The 20,653-nt window shown below is 45.2% G+C and overlaps 1 protein-coding gene, 1 long non-coding RNA gene and 1 pseudogene across 5 annotated transcripts in view; 1 reads left to right on the plus strand and 2 right to left on the minus strand.

Moving 5' to 3' along the window:
* METAP1D (methionyl aminopeptidase type 1D, mitochondrial) overlaps positions 1 to 20,653 on the minus strand; it is a 103,151-nt gene that overhangs the window by 72,008 nt on the left and 10,490 nt on the right. The gene's annotated exons all lie outside the window — the stretch shown is intronic.
* Positions 14,212 to 18,343, plus strand: LOC310846544. The gene is made up of 2 exons (XR_014565392.1): positions 14,212 to 15,774; positions 17,959 to 18,343. It is a non-coding gene; the product is annotated as an uncharacterized lncRNA (long non-coding RNA).
* LOC310846542 (ras-related protein Rab-22A pseudogene) lies at positions 15,768 to 17,110 on the minus strand (annotated as a pseudogene). The gene has a single exon. The product of its transcript is annotated as a ras-related protein Rab-22A pseudogene (transcript).

Genomic DNA, 20,653 nt, shown 5'->3' on the forward strand with positions numbered 1-20,653 from the left:
GCCAGGTGCTAGGTGCATTTTGAACCTAGCTATCGGCTATCGGCTCAACATCAAAAAAACTAAGATCATGGCCACTGGTCCCATCACCTCCTGACAAATAGAAGGGGAACAAATGGAGGCAGTGAGAGATTTTAGTTTTTTGGGCTCCATAATCACTGCAGATGGTGACAGTAGTCACGAAATTAAAAGATGCCTGCTTCTTGGGAGAAAAGCAATGGCAAACCTAAACAGCATCTTAAAAAGCAGAGACATCACCTTGCCAACAAAGGTCCGTATAGTTAAAGCTATGGTTTTCCCAGTAGTGATGTATGGAAGTGAGAGCTGGACCATAAAGAAGGCTGATCGCTGAAAAATTGATGCTTTTGAATTATGGTGCTGGAGGAGACTCTTGAGAGTTCCATGGACTGCAAGAAGATCAAACCTATCCATTCTGAAGGAAATCAGCCCTGAGTGCTCACTGGAAGGACAGATCCTGAAGCTGAGGCTCCAATACTTTGGCCACCTCATGAGAAGAGAAGACTCCCTGGGAAAGACCCTGATGTTGGGAAAGATGGAGGGCACAAGGAGAAGGGGACGACAGAGGACGAGATGGTTGGACAGTGTTCTCAAAGCTACCAGCATAAGTTTGAGCAAACTGCAGGAGGCAGTGGAGGACAGAAGTGCCTGGCGTGCTCTTGTCCATGGGGTCACGAAGAGTCAAACACGACTAAACAACTAAACAAAAACAACAATCGGCCACTTGCGACCAAGTGAAGATGCCAGGGTGCCAGGATGGCACCTGACATTTCCACCACTTGGAGGAGCATGCCTGGGGGGTCCTTGGATCTTGACTGCTTTCACACACTAGCACCACATCCTGTGGAACTTTATCAGTTATATTTTAACTACACAATCAGAACGAATTTCCGGAATCAAAATGCTTTTTCTGTGCAGTCTGAGCGGGAGGGGTGAGCAACGTTATAGTTTAATTGTCATAGCTTGCCTTCACTTACATACCCCCCCCCTTGCCCTGCTCACAGTTGTGAAGAATATTCCTATGTTAGGAATGGTCCGTGTCACCATTAAGAAAGAGATCGGAATATGCCAATATGAATGTGGATTGTCCCTAGATCAAGTGACTTTTATTCTTTAAGTTATCAAAGTTCCTAACTTAGCTAAAGGTTGTCAATAATAATAATAATAATCAATAAACAACAACATATTATTTATACCCCATCCATCTGGCTGGGTTTCCCCAGCCACTCTGGGTGGCTCCCAGCAGAATACGATAAAACATCAAACATTAAAAACTTCCCTAAACAGGGGTGCCTTCAGATGTCTTCTAAAAGTCAGATAGTTGTTTATTTCCTTGAGAACTGATGGGAAGGTGTTCCGCAGGGCGGGCGCCACTGCTGAGAAGGCCCTCTGCCTGGTTCCTTGTAACCTCACTTCTCGCAGTGAGGGAACTGCCAGAAGGCCCTCGGAGCTGGACCTCAGTGTCTGAGCAGAACGATGGAGGTGGAGACGCTCCTCCAGGTCATCTGAACTAGCCAGATGTTTAACTAGTAATCAATCACAGTCAGTCCATCATTTGAAAAATGAGACTTTAGAGCTGTTGTGCCCCCAAATGGCAACCAGACATTCCATTTTGGCGACTGTAACCATGGTTTAAGGAACCATTTGGCTCTTGGTTAGTATACAGTGGTACCTCGGGTTAAGTACTTAATTCATTCCAGAGGTCCTTACTTAACCTGAAACTGTTCTTAACCTGAAGCACCACTTTAGCTAATGGGGCCTCCTGCTGCTATCGCGCTGCCAGAGCACGATTTCTGTTCTCATCCTGAAGCAAAGTTCTTAACCTGAAGCACTATTTCTGGGTTAGCGGAGTCTGTAACCTGAAGCGTATGTAACCTGAAGCATATGTAACCCGAGGTACCACTGTATCTGTCTTTCTAACATTGTTGACCGCCTCTTGTGTTGCAATGATTGGCACCGCAAGCCACTATTTGGGGGGCTGTGCCCACCTCTTTATGTGCTCTGTTGCAGGTTTCCCCTGGAGATCAGCAGGTCCGCACATTTCCCCCTCCTGATGCAGAAATCAGGACGCGAGCCTCCCCAGTCTTTATGGATCAACTCTTCTCCAAGCATGGTCCAAAAGAGCTGCAAAGCAAACTTCTCCCCTCTCTCTTCCTCATTCCCTTGTCCCATTCGCCTGTTGCATGGACAGGAGGGTCTCAAGAATAAACAAACCGGGTGTACAGTGGTACCTCGGGTTATGAACTTAATTCGTTCTGGAGGTCCCTTCTGAACATGAAACTGTTCTTTTTTTTAAAAAATGATTTTTATTAAAATTTCCACAAATTTTTATCAAAACAAACAAAACAAAACAAAACATAACAATAAAAACATACAACACATACAATTTCAGCTCTTAATTTCTCATAACTTACTTTCCCGACTTCCTCATACCTCCCCTTTCTGTATTCTCATGTCTAATTAATTGGTCAGCAAATCCTTCCCTTACTTTCAGCTTAATTTTAATAACACTCCTTTTCTTTTAACTTAATCTTTTCCGCTATTTACCCCATATTTTCTCATCCAACATCAATCTAACATCTGAACATGAAACTGTTCTTAACCTGAGGTACCACTTTAGCTAATGGGGCCTCCCGCTGCTGCTGCACCGCCACTGCACGATTTCTGTTCTCATCCTGAAGCAAAGTTCTTAACCTGAAGCACTATTTCTGGGTTAGCGGAGTCTGTAACCTGAAGCGTCTGTAACCTGAAGCGTCTGTAATCCGAGGTACCACTGTACGTGGCGTGAGCAGCTAATTTCCAACTAAAACAGCGATGTCCCCCAAACTTTAGATGCTAGACTAAGTAAGGTTGGGGGTCACCCCACTATTTTTGGAAGAGATATTCTGACAAATGCCCAGACAGACAAAATGCGGCCTGGCGTTTATAAGATGTAGATGGAATCCGAAAATATATTTTTTTGTATTTCATACCACATACTGTGTAATGAAGACGTTCCAGACAAAAGTCCAATTTCCTCTGAAATTTGGTAGCTTCGTGAACATTGTTTGTTTTCATGTCAGGCAGCCGCTAAAGTGTTGAATTCTTGCATACCTAGCATATTTATTCACACGAGAGTCTGGCGTTTGATTTGATGAATATATTTAACAGGCAGGATTACGGAACCTGCTTGGAGAGTTCACCATAAAGGAAAGGAGCTTTCCTGCTCAAGATATACAGGTCCTCCCCCTCCCCCCCTATTTAGCATAAGAGAGTCCTTGTTTATCAAAATAGTGATGCAAGTAAAATTGTTTACATTTTCAACACTATCAACATCCATCATCTATGACAAAAAAAATCAAGAAAGGAACGCTCAATCATTGTCAATCAAAGGTGCTAAAATATACATAAACCAAAGCGTGCAAAATGTATTACATGCAAACGGAACACAAGGTTACCAACATATCAAACAAAAAACCCCACACAAATAATTATAAATCACTCATAGACCTATTTACACATCTTATAAAGCTGTCTGAAGGTGGGTAACCATAGAAACCCCGCAGACTAAGTTCACCATTTTAAAGTTTGCATTTATTTTAAAACGCTGCAAATTATGTCCCTGTTTCATAAAATTCGTGGGGTTTTTTTATTATTATTTTAGAGCCCAATGGTTTTCTTTGTTTCCTAACCATTGCCCAGAATGATTTTTCCATCTCAATTACCGATAATTTGCTTTTAAAAATTGCATTCAAGCAAAAAGATAACAGTGTTATAAAAAAATCAATATATTTTAGCCTTGCAAATTAATATTGCTAACTTAAAATGGAACACAAAATGATACACATATAAATCGCTCTGATTTTAGCGTTTTATTACAAGTGGATTTCAACACAGAGACTCCCCCCCCCCCAAATGCAGTGTTGTAAGGAGGGAGGGAGGGAGGCAGGTTACCGAAATTATCTGTTATAGCTAAATTGATAATAGTATTTTCAATTTATGGTTCTCCCTGACAATTACAATTTACACGGTGGCTTAATATTTAATACTATTATTAGTACTGAACGTTCTATAATTTACTTCATAATTTGAATTAGAGAAATATTTGTAGTTCAGTGGCTCCTACACTTAAGACGTAATGCTCAGTGTGTATTTCATTATGCAGATGAGCAATGAAGGTTGTCCAACACGATTTAAATGGGTCAACACTATTTTCCTATTCCCATTAATCATTCAGAGAGCTAAAAGGGAGGGAAAGTATGGAAAGTATTGAAAACTAAACCAGAAGATTTTTGAAAAACCACCCTCACCTACTGCTTGCTAAGTATTGTATCCACATCACTGAAAAGAATAACTGGGCAGCCAATATTAAGAATTAGTAAAAGAGGCGTTTGCGGTCACACGGAAGAGACCAAATTTCCTCTCAGGTCAGCGAGACAAATTGTTTTGGTGTATACACACACGGAACTCCATTAGGTTTTCAGAGGACATTTGCATCGGTAGCAAACTTAGCACAGAGCAAAAGTGGGTGGGCAGAGTTTATGTGGTAAGAATTCAGACTGTAGTCAAGAACTCCCATTGCAGTAAATGGGGTCGGTTCAGAGTTATTACCAATTGTTCACAGAGTGCGTCAAGGCTGCAGGCTGCATTCTCCAACTAAGTGGCCGGTTGCACGTAAGGCCAATTTTTATACACAGCAAATTGTTGGGAAAATTGTAATTTGTAAATGAAGAAGTACTGCTGTGAAAAGGTGAGTCTCTTCTGCCAAGTGTGAGGAGGGGAACTAAACAGACTAGGAAGCAAAGGAGAATTATATAGGGGGGGAATTAAATGCTGGTTCAACCGGGCCATTTCAGCCTTTGGTTGCTGCCGCCTTCATCTCAGGAGCAGTTGATGGACTACAACTCCCATAAGCCCTAGCCAGCATGGCCAATGATGGGAGCTGTAGTCCAAGAACATCTTGGCCACCCAAGCTCTAAGTCAAGCATGGGGAACCTATTGCACCCAAGCCAGTTCATCAAGAATATGGGGCCCTCTTTTTCACAGCCACACAAGTGTCTACACATAGAACCAGTCTGTCTGACAGTAATATTTTCAATGGGTTGGATCTGCTTATGGGATGCTCCCAGTTAGGGCTCGGCGATATATTGTCCCAAACCTGTTTGAAGTCCATATCATGATATTGGTTTCACAATTATGGACTTGGCAACATATCATGAATCATGATGTGCTTGTGCGTGTATGCTATGGAAAAATCTCAATATGGGAAAACTCATGAAGCCAGCCAGTGCTTCTCTCAAAGAAGAAGAGGAGGAGGAGTTTGGATTTGATATCCCGCTTTATCATTACCCGAAGGAGTCTCAAAGCGACTAACATTCTCCTTTCCCTTCCTCCCCCACAACAAACACTCTGTGAGGTGAGTGGAGCTGAGAGACTTCAGAGAAGTGTGACTGGCCCAAGGTCACCCAGCAGCTGCATGTGGAGGAGCGGAGACGCGAACCCGGTTCACCAGATTACCAGTCTACAGCTCTTAACCACTACACCACACTGGTTCTCTCGAGTCCTGCAGACCCTGTTAACCCTGCTGGCTTAGCTCTCCCTTGCTTCCTGCAGGCAGGAGTGAATCACGAGAGCAGGCACCGGCAAAAGTCACAGCCCAGCCCTACTCCCAGTGGGTGCGGGTGGCACTGTGGCCTAAACCACAGAGCTTCTTGGGCTTGCTGATCAGAAGGTCAGCGGTTCGAATCCCCACAATGGGGTGAGCTCCCGTTGCTCTGTCCCAGCTCCTGCCAACCTAGCACTAGTGCAAGTAGATAAATAGGTACCACTGCAGCGGGAAGGTAAACGGCATTTCCATGCGCTCTGGTTTCTGTCAGTGTTCCATTGCTCCGGAAACGGTTTAGTCATGCTGGCCACATGACCCGGAAAGCTGTCTGGGGACAAACACTTGCTCTATTGGCATGGGAAGCAAGATGAGCATCCATCGTCACCTTTGACTGGACTTAACTATTCAGGGGTCCTTTACCTTTACCATGATATGATGTGCTTGTATGTGTATACTATGCAAAAATCTCAACATGGGAAAACTTGTAAAGCCAGCCAATGCTTCTCTCGAGTCCTGCAGCCCGTTAACTCTGCCAGCACAGCTCTCCCTTGCCTCCTGCAGGCGGGAGTGAATCACAAGAGCAGGTGCCAGCAAAAGTCACGATGCAGGGGGAAATGTGAAGCTAGCCAATGCCTCTACACAGCTCCATCCTCCTTTCGGATACTGTCATAAATCGGTATATCATGGTGCTTAGGTAAAGGTAAAGGGACCCCTGACCAATAGGTCCAGTCGTGACCGACTCTGGGGTTGCGGCGCTCGTCTCGCTTTATTGGCCGAGGGAGCTGGCGTACAGCTTCCAGGTCATGTGGCCAGCATGACTCAGCCGCTTCTGGAGAACCAGAGCAGCACACGGAAACGCCATTTACCTTCCAGCCGGAGCGGTACCTATTTATCTACTTGCACTTTGATGTGCTTTTGAACTGCTAGGTGGGCAGGAGCAGGGACTGAGCAACGGGAGCTCATCCCGTCGCGGGGATTCGAACCGCCAACCTTCTGATCGGCAAGTCCTAGGCTTTGTGGTTTAACCTATAGCGCCACCCACATCCCATCATGGTGTTTAGATGGTGATATATCACGGTGCTGAAAACCAGGTATCGCCCAGCCCCACTCCCAGTGGAGAATGTGGAAAAAGCAGTTCAAGCAGATTCTGTCTTCTCCCTGCAGCCCATGTCCCCTAAAAGGATCTGCTGTGGAGGATTATGGTAGTGTGGCGGGTGATGCAGAAGAAAACACTGAGAGCTGCCTCCTCATTGGTCCCCTTCCTTCAGCAGGAGACCTTGCCTGGACCTTGGTGCCTTCCACCCTGGATCCAACTTGTCAAGCATTTTATTTGTACCCTGCCCGTCCTCCCAAGAGCTCAAGACACCAATCTCAGGTTATGCAATTTCACAGCTGAGCACAAAAACATGCCCATGCTGTTATCTGCGTAGTGGCATTCAGAGTGGAGCAGTGGTTAGTGTGCCGGACTTAGACCTGGGAGATCCGGGTTCACATCCCCTCTCAGTCATGAAGCCCATTGGGTGACTTTGGGCCAGACAAGGTCTCTCGGCCCTAAATTTCCTCACTAGGTTGCTGTGACAAGACAACGGAGAGGGGAAGAAGTGTGTATACCATCGTGAAGTTTCTGGAGAAAAGGTGGAATATAAATGTAATAATAAACGAACACGGGGAAGGTGCACAGCTAAGACTGTGTCTCCACCTAACCTGGTAATGTTTACTCTGACAAGCAGGATCTCACCCTGAGGATTATCTAGTCCAACCCCCTGCAATACAGGAATATGCAGCTGCCCCGTATGGGGATCGAACCTGCAACCTTGTCGCTATCAGCACCATGCTCTAGACAACCGAGCTATCCATGTCTTTCAGATCGCCTCCTAGCTCCTCCTGAAGAACAGAAGAAAAGGCCTGGTGGATCAGGGGAAATGCCTATCTAGTTCATTATCCTATCCCCACAGTGGCCAACAATCCACCTTCATACTGGAGATGTTGGGACTCAAGTGTTCAAAATTAGCCAGGTGCTAGTCACGTTTTGTGACTAGCACAGGCCCAATGGCGACCACGTGGATATCTCTGGATGCCAGGCTGGCGACTGGGGAAGCAAAATGTCACTTTGTTGTTGTTGTTGTTTAGTCGTTTAGTCGTGTCTGACTCTTCGTGACCCCATGGACCAGGCACTCCTGTCTTCCACTGCCTCCCGCAGTTTGGTCAAACTCATGTTAGTAGCTTCGAGAACACTGTCCAACCATCTTGTCCTCTGTCGTCCCCTTCTCCTTGTGCCCTCCATCTTTCCCAACATCAGGGTCTTTTCCAGGGAGTCTTCTCTTCTCATGAGGTGGCCAAAGTATTGGAGCCTCAGCTTCACGATCTGTCTTTCCAGTGAGCACTCAGGGCTGATTTCCTTCAGAATGGAGAGGTTTGATCTTCTTGCAGTCCATGGGACTCTCAAGAGTCTCCTCCAGCACCAGAATTCAAAAGCATCCATTCTTCAGTGATCAGCCTTCTTTATGGTCCAGCTCTCACTTCCATACATCACTACTGGGAAAACCATAGCTTTAACTATAGGGACCTTTGTTGGCAAGGTGATGTCTCTGCTTTTTAAGATGTTGTCTAGGTTTATCATTGCTTTTCTCCCAAGAAGCAGGAGTCTTTTAATTTTGTGACTGCTGTCACCATCTGCAGTGATCATGGAGCCCAGGAAAGTAAAATCTCTCACTGCCTCCATTTCTTCCCCTTCTATTTGCCAGGAGGTGATGTCACTTAGGGAAGGATTTGAAATATTTTCCATGAAGCTTGAATTAGTTCTATTCCAGATTGTTTTATTTGTATGTTTTAACGTGTTGCAAACCACTTTGAGATTTGTTCTTTAAAATATAAAGCGGTATAAAAGTGGAATGAATGAATAATAATAATAATAATAATAATTTAACATCCCATAGGTGGGAGGGAAACAGAGCCTAGACACTGCATTGTGGTGACCACAGCCCAGGTTTAAGGTGCCATTTGGTGATTAGATTATATATCTGAGTTTCTAACACTTCTGGGACTTGAACCAGGGATCTTGCGTACACAAAGCATGTGAATCTATCACTGCCCTCTCTTATCCACTGTAGCCAAATAAATACTTGGGCCACCTGTACACAAGTGGGTGGGAAGAAATGTGCATATTGTACCTTGTGAAGCACATTGCAGGTATTTCACAACTGAGTACATGGGTCAAGAAGATTATCTCACCTGTGATGCTTTTCCTACTTGGAAGCAGCCCCGAAACTCCACACAGAGTCATAAAAAGTAAATTGCATCAAATCACTGGGTGCAATCGTATGGAATGATCACATTTGATCGCGACCCCTGCTAGGTTAACTGGTGATGAAGCAGCTGTTCAAAGAGACTCGCCTGAGTTTCAACAAGAGAGAAATAGAAGCCCCTACATGTGCGCAGGGACGCCAGGCTGACTTGGATGGTAGATTTAACAAGACGGGAGAAAACTGAGAAGCCACCGCAGAATATTGCTTCTTGGAAGAGGTGATGGAAGGAGCCCTGATCTCATTAAGTTTGCAGTGCGGTTGAATTCCTACAAAAGACCAGTCAGGCTAATCCAAGCCTTGTCAAGAACATCACCCCCCTGGGGGAACCTTCACAAGGTTGATTCCCAGGGCAAACTGGCCATTTTAACCTGGGAGTGGGCAACCTGCAGCTCTGCAGGTGTTGTTGGATGAGAACTCCCATTATCTCAGACCGATGGACATGCTGGAGCATATCTGGAGGACCACAGATTGACCATCGCTGCTTCAACCTACACAGATTGGCAGTCATTGCGAAGCCCACTTAGTAGCAGGCATGCTGGAAGGTGTTGGGTTTTTTTAAGTTTAAATTACTTTACTTACTAAATCTAAAGGTCTGGTACATGTGCTATTCCATGCAGCAGCAAGGAGATGCAGAGGTGTTGAACAAGCCAGGGCTAGGGGACCTATTAGCCCTCCCCCCCCCCGCTGCCCCAAGACTACTATTCCCATCATCCCCATCCAGAATGGGCAGCAGGATGGGTTGATGGGATCTGTGTAGTTCAGCAGCACCATGTGTGGAAGTTTATGACTTGGATTTCTGTTTCCTGTGGAGTTGCTCGGAACAAAACAAAACAAAACAAAGCCAAAATCTAAGGGATTAAACGTTCACCACTCCGATGCATTGCCTGGAGTGCGCTGGAACAAAGATACAGGAATAGCCACACAATCAGAACTGACAGAGCCCAAATAATAAGGGAGCAAGCCCATGCAATCAAGCATTTCCCTAATCACACGTGGAAAGTTTAAATAATAAAAAGGCGCCTTCAGCTGACCAGATGCAGCCCCGCCACAAAGGCAGCAGATACAGAGCAACCGCAGAGCGCACCTGTTTCTTCAGCCCCTCTCTCTTTGAAAGAGAAAAGGCCCAGCCTGGAGCCTGTCACAGCATACCCCTATTTTCACAGCAGGAAAACACAGCAGGGCATTAGAGCTGTGCTCACGCCCCCCCCCCCAGCCCCTCATTCACACACAGAGAACACCTCCTGACAAGGAATGGCCCACCCTTCCCTGATTCAAGGCCAAAGGCGCAGAATTGCTGTCACCTTACCACCAAGCTGTGGGTTGGTGGCGCGGCAGAAACCTGACCGGGCATCCGGCCTGGCCTGGTTCGCTTTGGGAGAAGACCGTTCTGCAGAGGAGGAAGGCCGAGAGCTCAGGCAATCTCAGCAGGAGACAGGCGAAACCACCCCCCCCCCTCGAGATTGCTAGTTATAACGTTACTCCGACATGTGCACAAAGGCAGTCATCATCAACACTCGGGCATGGTTTTCACAAAAAGTAAGTTTCCTTGACTTCTGGAATTGCAAGACGTTCAAAGCACCTCAGAGATGGGCAGGGGGTAGAGGAAGAAGGCAGTCAAACGACAGGTAAAAAAGGTAAAGGACCCGTAGATGGTTAAGTCCAGTCAAGCGCGACTATGGGGTTGCAGCGCTCATCTCGCTTTCAGGCCTAGGGAGCCGGCGTTTGTCCACAGACAGATTTCCAGGTCATGTGGCCAGCATGACTAAACCGCTTCTGGCGCAACAGAACACCGTGATGGAAATCATAGCGCATGGAAACATTGTTTACATTCCCGCCACAGCGGTACCTATTTATCTACATGCACTGGTGTGCTTTCGAACTGCTAGGTTGGCAGGAGCTGGGGCAGAGCAACAGGAGCTCACCCCGTCGCAGGGATTCGAACCACCAACCTTCTGATCGGCAAGCGCAAGGGGCTCAGTGGTTTAGACCACTGTATGGACAGCTCATACTGTTTTACTTCAGACCCTCCAACATTTCTCTGATGAAAATAGGGACATCCTATTCCATACTAATAATTTATACCCCGCCCCTCTACTCTGGGCGGCTTCCAACTTATATAAGAAGAAAATAAAACACTAAAAAACTTCCCTGTGCACGGCTGCCTTCAGATGTCTTTTAAAAGTTGTGTAGTTTCTTAACTCCTTGGCTCGGGGGTCACATGTCTCCAACATTTCTCTGATGGAATGGGGACGTCCTAAAGAAAAGCGTAACATTCCAGGATCAAATCAGAAACCTGGACTGTTTCTGTAAACCCAGGGCTGCCCTCGGAAATAGGGATGCAGTGGTACCTCAGGTTACATACACTTCAGGTTACATACGCTTCAGTTTACAGACTCTGCTAACCCAGAAATAGAACCTCGGGTTAAGAACTTTGCTTCAGGATGAGAACAGAAATCGTGCGCCAGCGATGCAGCAGCAGCAGGAGCCCCATTAGCTAAAGTGGTGCTTCAGGTTAAGAACAGTTTCAGGTTAAGAACGGACCTCCGGAACGAATTAAGTACTTAACCCGAGGTACCACTGTACTTGGAAGGCCTGTAACTTTAGCAGTTAGTGTTGTGCTGCAGCACATGGCGACACCTACGGAAACGGGCTTGGGTGAATTCAGCCGCTTGGATCCTTTTAATCAGCAGGTAGGCAATTAATCACCTCTCCAGCGGGCTTCCCTGGGGACCCTGCTCTGTGACCCTTTTCTGTCCAAACAGGTGTAAGGAGAAACGGGGGGAATGCGCTTCGTCCCACCGCATCATCAGCATCTATTTGATATGCAGCGCCGCATTCCCCTCCCCTCCCTCCGCCAAATCAGGCTCTTTTCTTTGTGGGAAGGGGAGTGGGCTTGCATGACGGAGAATCCATTACCACTCGGTTCAAACAATATGAAACTAATTTTGGTACACAGGAAGAAACAAATGGGAAACAGTCGCAGGGGTAGCCTGCTCCAGCTACAGAAAGTGCTTTGTCAATGAGGCCGGCAATCAGCGTTTGTTTCGGGGCTCGTTGCGGTTCGCGGTGCCTCTCAGTAGGCCTGCACCTGCTGTTTTGCACATGATTTGAGGCAAGAGCGCAGCACAGATTGCTTGCACAGTTGCTCGCTGCCCTGTGTCTCGTCCCAATTAACACCCCACTTCTGAGAACTAGCGCAGAATTAAGCCCTCTTCTTCACGCTTTACTCGGGTAAAGAGGGAAAGCAAGTAGAGAGTAGGGGGGAGGGGAGACATTTGCCCACCCCCCCAAGCACATGGCTTCCTCAGGATCCAAGGAAGACTTCATGTGTAGAGAAAAACAATGGCGCCTTCATTATACAGTACACCTTTAGGTGCCAGGCAAAGATGTTCCTTTTTAACCAGGCCTATGGTTGATTTGATTGACATCCTATGCCCTTTAAAAATGTGTTTTTTTCAGGGCGGGGGTTATTGGGGTTTTTTTATTATGCATTTTGTGGTTTCATATTTTGATTTTATTCTGTGAACCGCCCTGAGACCTCTGGGTACAGGGTGTAAAAAGGTAAAGGACCCCTGAATGGTTAAGTCCAGTCAAAGGTGACTATGGGGTTGCAGCGCTCATCTCGCTCTCGGGCTGAGGGAGCCGGCGTTTGTCCACAGAGAGCTTTCCAGGTCATGTGGCCAGCATGACTAAACCACTTCTGGCACAACGGGACACCGTGATGGAAAACAGAGCGCACGGAAATGCCGTTTACCTTCCCGCCACAGAAGTACCTATTTATTTGCTTGCACTGGTATGCTTTCGAACTGCTAGGTTGGCAGAAGCTGGGACAGAGCAACAGGAACTCACTCCATCATGGGGATTCAAACCGCCGACCTTCTGACTGGCAAGCCCAAGAGGTTCAGTGGTTTAGACCACAGCACACCCACACTTTTTATATAGGGTGGTATATAAATTCAATAAACAACAACCACAACAACAACCCACATCAGAAGGCCACACTAGTTATGCCCAGACTTCAAAAGTGAAGCCCCACAACCCCTCTCTTCTTGCTTTGTCTCTTCACACAAGCAAAGCATGAAGAGGGTTTCAGGTAGATCGTTTTCAACCAATGTCCCATGACACCCTGGGGTGACTTAAATGATGGTCAGAGGTGCTGACCATTCCTCCTTCCTTCCTTCCCTCCCTCCTCTGATGAAAAAATAACAACACAAAGCCGGAAACTCCAGTCCATTTCAGGGGCCTAATCCAGCCCGCTGGATGGTTTAATCCGGCCCCTGTGGCAGTTTATTTCAAGGGGTAAAATCCTAAAAAAACCCTCAACAACTTCAATCCTAAAAGAAGCTCAGCAATATCAATCCTAAAAAAAGGTCAACAACTTTGGTCAGCCCCCACGGCCCTTCACTTCATCAAATCTGGCCCTCTTTGAAAAAAGAATGTTAGCCGCTTTGAGACTCCTTCGGGTAGCGATAAAGCAGGATATCAAATCCAAACTCTTCTTCTTCGATACACCACGGCATAGCTGTCAAGTGTCCCTTATTTGAAGGGACAGTCCCTTATTCCAGAGCCATGTCCCACTGCTGTCCCTTATTGATAGATGTCCCTTAAATGTCCCTTAAATGATGTCCCTTAAATTTCAAAGGAAGCAGCTCCTCTCCCTCCCTCCCTGCCGGCCAGGGAGGAGGGAGGCTCCAATTGTGTTGCTTGGCTGTGTTACTCACCCAATAAGAAGTTCTTAAACGACTGGGGGGTGGAGCTTGCATGCCTTGTGTGTGGCTAGTTAATGCAAGCTGAGAGGTTTTTTGAATGCTGGATGCCATTTTGTTGCACGTGCTGCTGCAAACTTTGCAGTGCAAAGCCAGGCCGGGGAGCTGCCTTAAGTTGAGGCTGCATAGGCCTTGTGGTGCATGTGATTCATAGTCTATTCAGTTGAACCTCTGATTACAAAATTGGTTGGCCAGTGTTCTCGAAGCTACCCAGCATGAGTTTGACCAGACTGCAGGAAGACTGGAGTGCCTGGAACAGGTGAGGCTGCAGGTCCCTTATTTTGGCTGCTGGTCCCTTATTTTCAAGGCTGCCGGTCCCTTATTTTCAAATCTGTAAGTTGACAGCTATGCACCACGGCCTTATACCTGAGGTAATATGTGGTTGCCAATGCATAACTGGGAGCCTTCAAGTGCGCTCCTGGTTGCACATTGGCAAGGGAAGGCAGGCTTCGGCCTCTACCACCCATCAGCCAATAAGGGGCCAGAGCTGAAGCCTCCTGAATTGGTTGTGCATGGGACGTCAAAGCACCAATCACCACCACATACCACACTTGATCTGCAGATTCAAAAAGTTTCCCCATCCATGTTGTAGTGACCTGGGGAGGGTAGCTCCACTGCTCTTACCCACCACAACAGCTGCCACTGACCATATGCTTTCATAACACATCCTCAGACCTTCATCAAAGGCAGTTGCTGTTAATGTTAAGGATCAATAGGTAGGCAATCACATATTTCTTCAGCACCTTGCTTCACATTAGCCTGAGCGTCTTAAAAAATACACATAACTGAGTTAAGATTGGGGTTGAAATCTTAAACCTACTTACCCGGGAGTAAGCCCCACTGAATTCAAAAGTACCTACTTTTGAGTAAACATTGTTAGGACTGCATTATAAACTAGAAACTTCACCACGTTTACACTTGCATTCCTTACATCTGCAACATGGCAAAACTAATACTGCTCTACCTTACACATATGCTTGGCTCCTTGTTTCATAGGACACGTAAACACACACACACACTGGTGGAATCTACACACATATAAAAAACGCTGTGAAAATGCTTTTTTAAAAAACGTTTTGAAAAATATATTGAATTTGCCATAGCTCACTGTCGCCATCTAGTGTCACATTCGTATATTGCAACACACTTAAAACACTTTATTTGCAGTTGATTCCATACACACAAGACTGGCATAAACATTATTTAAAGACCTGTTTTGACTGTGCATGTGTAAGACAGAGGATATTAAATTGTTTAAGCTATGATCCCTACCGGTTCCTTGACCTTATCACTTATTTCAAAAGTTGTCTTGGGCAGTGTGTCTTCCAAACACTAAAGTGCATTTTTTACTTTTCTAACACCATAGGCCACTCAAGCTAATAACAAAGAAGGAAGAGGTGGCCATTTGAAAGTTTTACGGAATCACTCTTAATACCTTTCTTTGTAATAGCAGTACAATCAGTTACAGGGAGAGAAAGAGGGTGCTTGTTCAAGTTCAATATGCACAATATTATTTCCCCTCAGACCTGCTCCTTGCTCCAAAAGTATGCATGTTTTACTACAGACTCGAATCTCTTGCCCTTGTCTGAAGTTTGGTGTGATATTCAAATCAGTCCCCCTTCGACCTCCATGCGCCATTTTAGTTTAAGCACAACATCTGGACCTTATAGGCAAGGCCAGGAGCTTTTCCAGAGTTCAGTGGGAAAGTCAGAGTTGTAAAGTCATTGTCAATTAACTCAATGAATTAATGGCTCAATCTGTAGGCCAAAAAAATTAAATGAAAACTCAGAGTTTGTGATCAAAACTGACATGGTAATAAACCCACTGACAGATTCATACATGCAAGAAAGCATTGCAGTAGATAGGGTTGCCGTGCCACCTGTTCATTTTTCACACAAAGGATATGGGAATTGTAGATGTTGAGCAAAACATGACCTATTATTTTATGAAAGAATAACCATATAATTGTATGACTTGTTTTATTGTCTTTGGTTTACTGAGTTTGCAATTTTTTATTTTTTAGGGTACTCCACTTCAGTAATGCTCTGCTGCGAAGCAGTGAACGACTCTGCAAACAATCAAAACAAAAATCCGACAATGGCAGGTAGAGAGCAGGTTGGTTATGGCAGGCTAGGCAGCATGGTGTCCTTTAGATGTACTGGACTACAACTCCCATCAATCCTGATAACACGCCATGCTAGCTGGAGCTGATGGGAACTGGAGTCCAGCAAAATCTGAAGGGGACCAAGTCAACTATACTCCAAATAAACCCCTAATTTCCAAGGTCAAACACTTTCTAAAAACTACTCTGGTGTATGATAGTGTAAGTCAACAACAGCTGCATTTTGAGTGTTTGTATCACTTGATAGAATTCTATGACTAATTTTTATAAACAGTTCATTTATGTTTGTTGCAATTTTTTGCCCTGGTCTTTCCAGATATTCCATAGATGGGATCTTCAAAGTCTTTAGCATCTTTTTCCATGGCTTCTCTTACATCATTAAGATCGCATTTATTCCCAGCAATAGCAGCAACTATGTTGGGATGTCCATTCTACTGGAGTTCATTCACACAGCTCCTTAACGTTGAAAACGTTTCCTCTTTTGCGATGATGTCATAAACATAAATAGCTGCTGCAGAAGCTCAATAGTACATTGGCGAGAGAGTGTGAAATCGTCTTTACCCGGCTGTATCCCATATTAGGAATTTACGCAACCCATTCTGATACTGCGCTGTCTTTCTCATAAAAGATGCTCTAATTGTTGGATTGATGTTGGGATCAAAGCGGTCTTCTACAAAGCACTATATAGTGCTTGATATGCCCACACCAGTGTGCCTCCAGCAGGCAAACTCTGAGCTCTCTCAGAGCCATGGCTAGAGAAAAAGAGACAGCTTGCTTCTAAGGAACAAAGCCAACCATACGCTCCCCACTGGAAAAAGGCACAAACTGAAGAGCCATTGTCGCCCTCTCCCTCAGTCAAAAGTCTCTCTCTCTCTCAAAAAGAAAAAAGAAAATTAAAAAAAAAGGCATGGAAGATGACCTGACCAAAAATCCTGTCTTTTCTCCCACCCAGTTCCTAGTTACAGGTAAAGTCTCCTTCTTTTCCACTTTGGGCTCCACAAAATGGGCACCATCTTAGAGGGCTCATTGACAATCCTATTACAGTGGTACCTCAGAAGTCGAACAGAATCCGTTCTGGAAGTCTGTTCGACTTCCAAAACGTTCAGAAACCAAGGCGTGGCTTCCGATTGGCTGCAGGAAGCTCTTGCAGCCAATCGGAAGCCGCGTCAGACTTTCAAGTTCCAAAGAATGTTCGCAAACAGAAACACTCAGTTCTGGGTTTGCGGCGTTTGGCAACCAAAACGTTCGACTCGCAAGGCGTTTGGGATCCAAGATATGACTGTACTAGATGAACTTCCCTGCACCAGATTCAATATTATCTCAGCTAAACTGAAATGCATCAGACATTATTTTTATACACACTTCTCTGAAGTCTCTCAGCCTCACTCACCTCACAGAGTGTTTGTTGTGGGAAAGGAAGGGAAAGGAGATTGTTAGAGGCTTTGAGATGCCTTAGGCTAGGGATAAAGTGGGATATCAAATCCAAACTCCTCTTCTTCCTTTATTTTTATTATACCCCGCCCATCTGACAGGGTGGGCGGCTTCCAGCATACATAAAAACATAGTAAAACATTATTATTATTATTATTATTATTATTATTATTATTATTATTATTATTCCTATATTGCCCTTCATCTGAGGCACACAGGGTGGTTTACAATATAAAAACAAACAAACAAAAATACCCACCCGGCCCAGTTTAAAAGGGTGTAGATTGTTTAATTAGGCAAAAGCTTTGTAGAAGAGGAACGTTTTTGCCTGGTGCCTAAATATATGTAATAAGGGTGCCAGGAGAGCCTCCCTGGTCTAAGTTAACTCATTTTAAGATGAGGCCTATTGACGCTTCTGGCCTTTTTGCCCTTCCAACAATTTTGAGGGCTGAGCTAAGTTACTCTAGCAGCATCCTGCAGCCTAGAATCCCTGAAAACTGTAACTTCTCAAGGTTCGCAGGCCGTGGGACCAAGGACCAGAAACCCTGGGAAGTTATAATTTGACCCTTGACTCAAGCCCCTATAGGGCACATGTGTATACTATTTCGTTCAGGAGCCTAGGGAAGATGACAGAGATGGTAGGAAAAGGGGGCCGATTGGTTAGAGCACCATTTATCCCTCTCTCTGCTGTCACTTGGTTTGCCGAAGATGTAATGCAGATATTCCTCCATTTAGGAGCTGATTAGATGTGTGGTTAAAGAGATGAAGCTGAACCATGCCCTGATTGACGAGTGTGGCAGAACATGATGGAAAGGACAAGAAAACACTGCCCTGACTTAGCTTTTCCCTTTCCCAGACATGTCTGCTCTCCTCCAGAGCTGGCAGAAATTTAATAGCACCCATAAGAATCACGTCAAGAGAACCAGTGTGGTGTAGTGGTTAGGAGCGGTAGACTCGTAATCTGGTGAACCGGGTTCGCATCTCCGCTCCTCCACCTGCAGCTGCTGGGTGACCTTGGGCCAGTCACACTTCTCTGAAGTCTCTCAGCCCCACTCACCTCACAGAGTGGAGTTTTTAAAAAATGTATTTTTATTAAAGATTTTCTTGATTTACAAAGGTATGTGCAATGTCTCTCGTATTTCCCCCCCCCCCACATAACATTTTTTTATTTTTTTACAAATCGTTTTCATTTGTTGAGACATTAGGAAGAATAGGGGGAAAGAGGTGATGGGGGGAGAAATATGAGTGGGGGTGGGGTCGGGTGGTGATGTTTCTATTTTACTTAATATATGTGGGGGTTTGTGTCAGCGTTGTTTGTGCGGGTTCTCTGCTGTTCACTTGTGTTCCACAGAGTATTTGTTGTGGGGGAGGAAGGGAAAAGGAGAATGTTAGCCGCTTTGAGACTCCTTCGGGTAGTGATAAAGCGGAATATCAAATCCAAACTCTTCTTCATCATCATCATCAAAGCTCCATCTAATCCAGCAGATGTAAGAAACAGAGTCTTACGGCACCTTCAGTCTAATGATTTTATTGTGGCAGAATCTATCTTTAAGGCGCCTCAAGACTCTTTGCAGGGTTGCTGTTGTTGTCGTCCCCCCGTAACAGACTAACACAGTTACCCCTTTGGAAACTGTAAATGTAAATGATTAAGAATAAAAATGGCTTGGTCTTATTAACGTAAAAGCCACCCCCTAGTCCCAAGAGACATGATATCAAACAGGTCCAACCTCAGGAAATTGTGGAGTCTGCTTTCTTGGAGGTTTGAGATTCCTGCATTGCAGGGACTCGGTCTTTATGACCCTTCAAGTCCCTTCCAACTCTACAATTCCAAGATTCTATAAATTCCCAGACTAGAGGATTTTATTAAACAATAGTCAAGATTGGTAAGCAATATTGCCAGGTTACTCAAGTGCATGCTTCTTTTGGTTCAGTTGTGTTTTTGAAAGCCAGTTTTAAATGAATTCCCTCAGCCATTCCTGAAGTTTACATACAGTATTTACCATAGGTAAATTTTTATCTATTTCTTACATTTTTTTGCAGGGGGTGGAGAGTTAAAACCATTAGCAGATGAAAGAGAGAAGTTATCGTTAAGTGTTCTCGGCAACTGCCAGCTTTTAATTCTGCACCTGTTAATCCACTCGAGAACAGCATATAAAATACTATTTAACATTTTTATAGCACTTTTCATCTTCAAAGAACTTTGCAAATGCAAACTAATTAACCTGCCAAAGAAGTAAGTATTACCTCTCTTTTGTGGCTGCAGGTTAAATTGTTTTGTCTGCTAACACCCAGTATGCATTTCAAGATCAGAAGCTGGTGGTTTCTGGTCCTTGATCCCATGCTCATGAATTTTACACACACACACACACACACACACACACACACACACACACACACCAGTTGGGACAAATATCCCGGTTCCAAGAACTAGGGATTTATAGCCCACTCCTATACAGGGTTAAGCATGCTTAAGCCTCCTGACTTAACTAGCATTAAATGCACTAAACACCCCCTGTGAACAGACATCTAGCAATCCCTGTTATTGTGTGTGAGGGCATCTCATTGAGCTTCCCAGATAATAGCTCCTCATCTTACTAACAACTTCTGAAACAGATAAATTAAAAACCGAAGCAGCTTGCTAAGCAGCAAATAGCTCTGGATAGCTCAGTTGGTTAGAGTATGGTGCTGATAACGCCAAGTTTGCAGGTTCAATCCCACCATGGGACAGCTGCATATTCCTGCATTGCAAGGGGTTGGACTAGATGATCCTCAGGGATTTTTTACAATTCTATGATTATATGAAATAAGGCTTGCAATTTGCAGAGAGTGGTTGAGGGGGGGAAAGAGAAAAAGAAGGGATGGAAATATTATTATTAATATAATCTTTATAGCCCGCCCATCTGGCTAGGTTTCCCCAGCCACTCTGGGTGGCTTCCAACAAAATATTAAAATACAATAGTCTGTTAAAAGCTTCCCTAAACAGGGCTGCCTTCAGATGTCTTCTAAAAGTCTGGTAGTTGTTTTTCTCTTTGACATCTGGTGGGAGGGCTTTCCACAGGGCAGGTGCCACTACCGAGAAGGCCCTCTGCCTCATTCCCTGTAACTTGGCTTCTCACAGCGAGGGAACTGCCAGAAGGCACTCGGCACTGGACCTTAGTGTCTGGGCAGAACAATGGGGGCGGAGACGCTCCTTCAGGTATACTGGACTGAGGCCGTTTAGGGCTTTAAAGGTCAGCACCAACACTTTGAATTGTGCTCAGAAACGTACTGGGAGCCAATGTAGGTCTTTCAAGACCGGTGTTATGTGGTCTCGGCGGCCGCTCCCAGTCACCAGCCTAGCTGCCACATTCTGGATTAGTTGTAGCTTCCGGGTCACCTTCAAAGGTAGCCCCACATAGAGCGCATTGCAGTAGTCCAAGCGAGAGATAAC

This window comes from Podarcis gaigeae (assembly GCF_964106915.1).
Source record: "Podarcis gaigeae genome assembly, chromosome: 1".
Classification (NCBI taxonomy): domain Eukaryota; kingdom Metazoa; phylum Chordata; class Lepidosauria; order Squamata; family Lacertidae; genus Podarcis; species Podarcis gaigeae.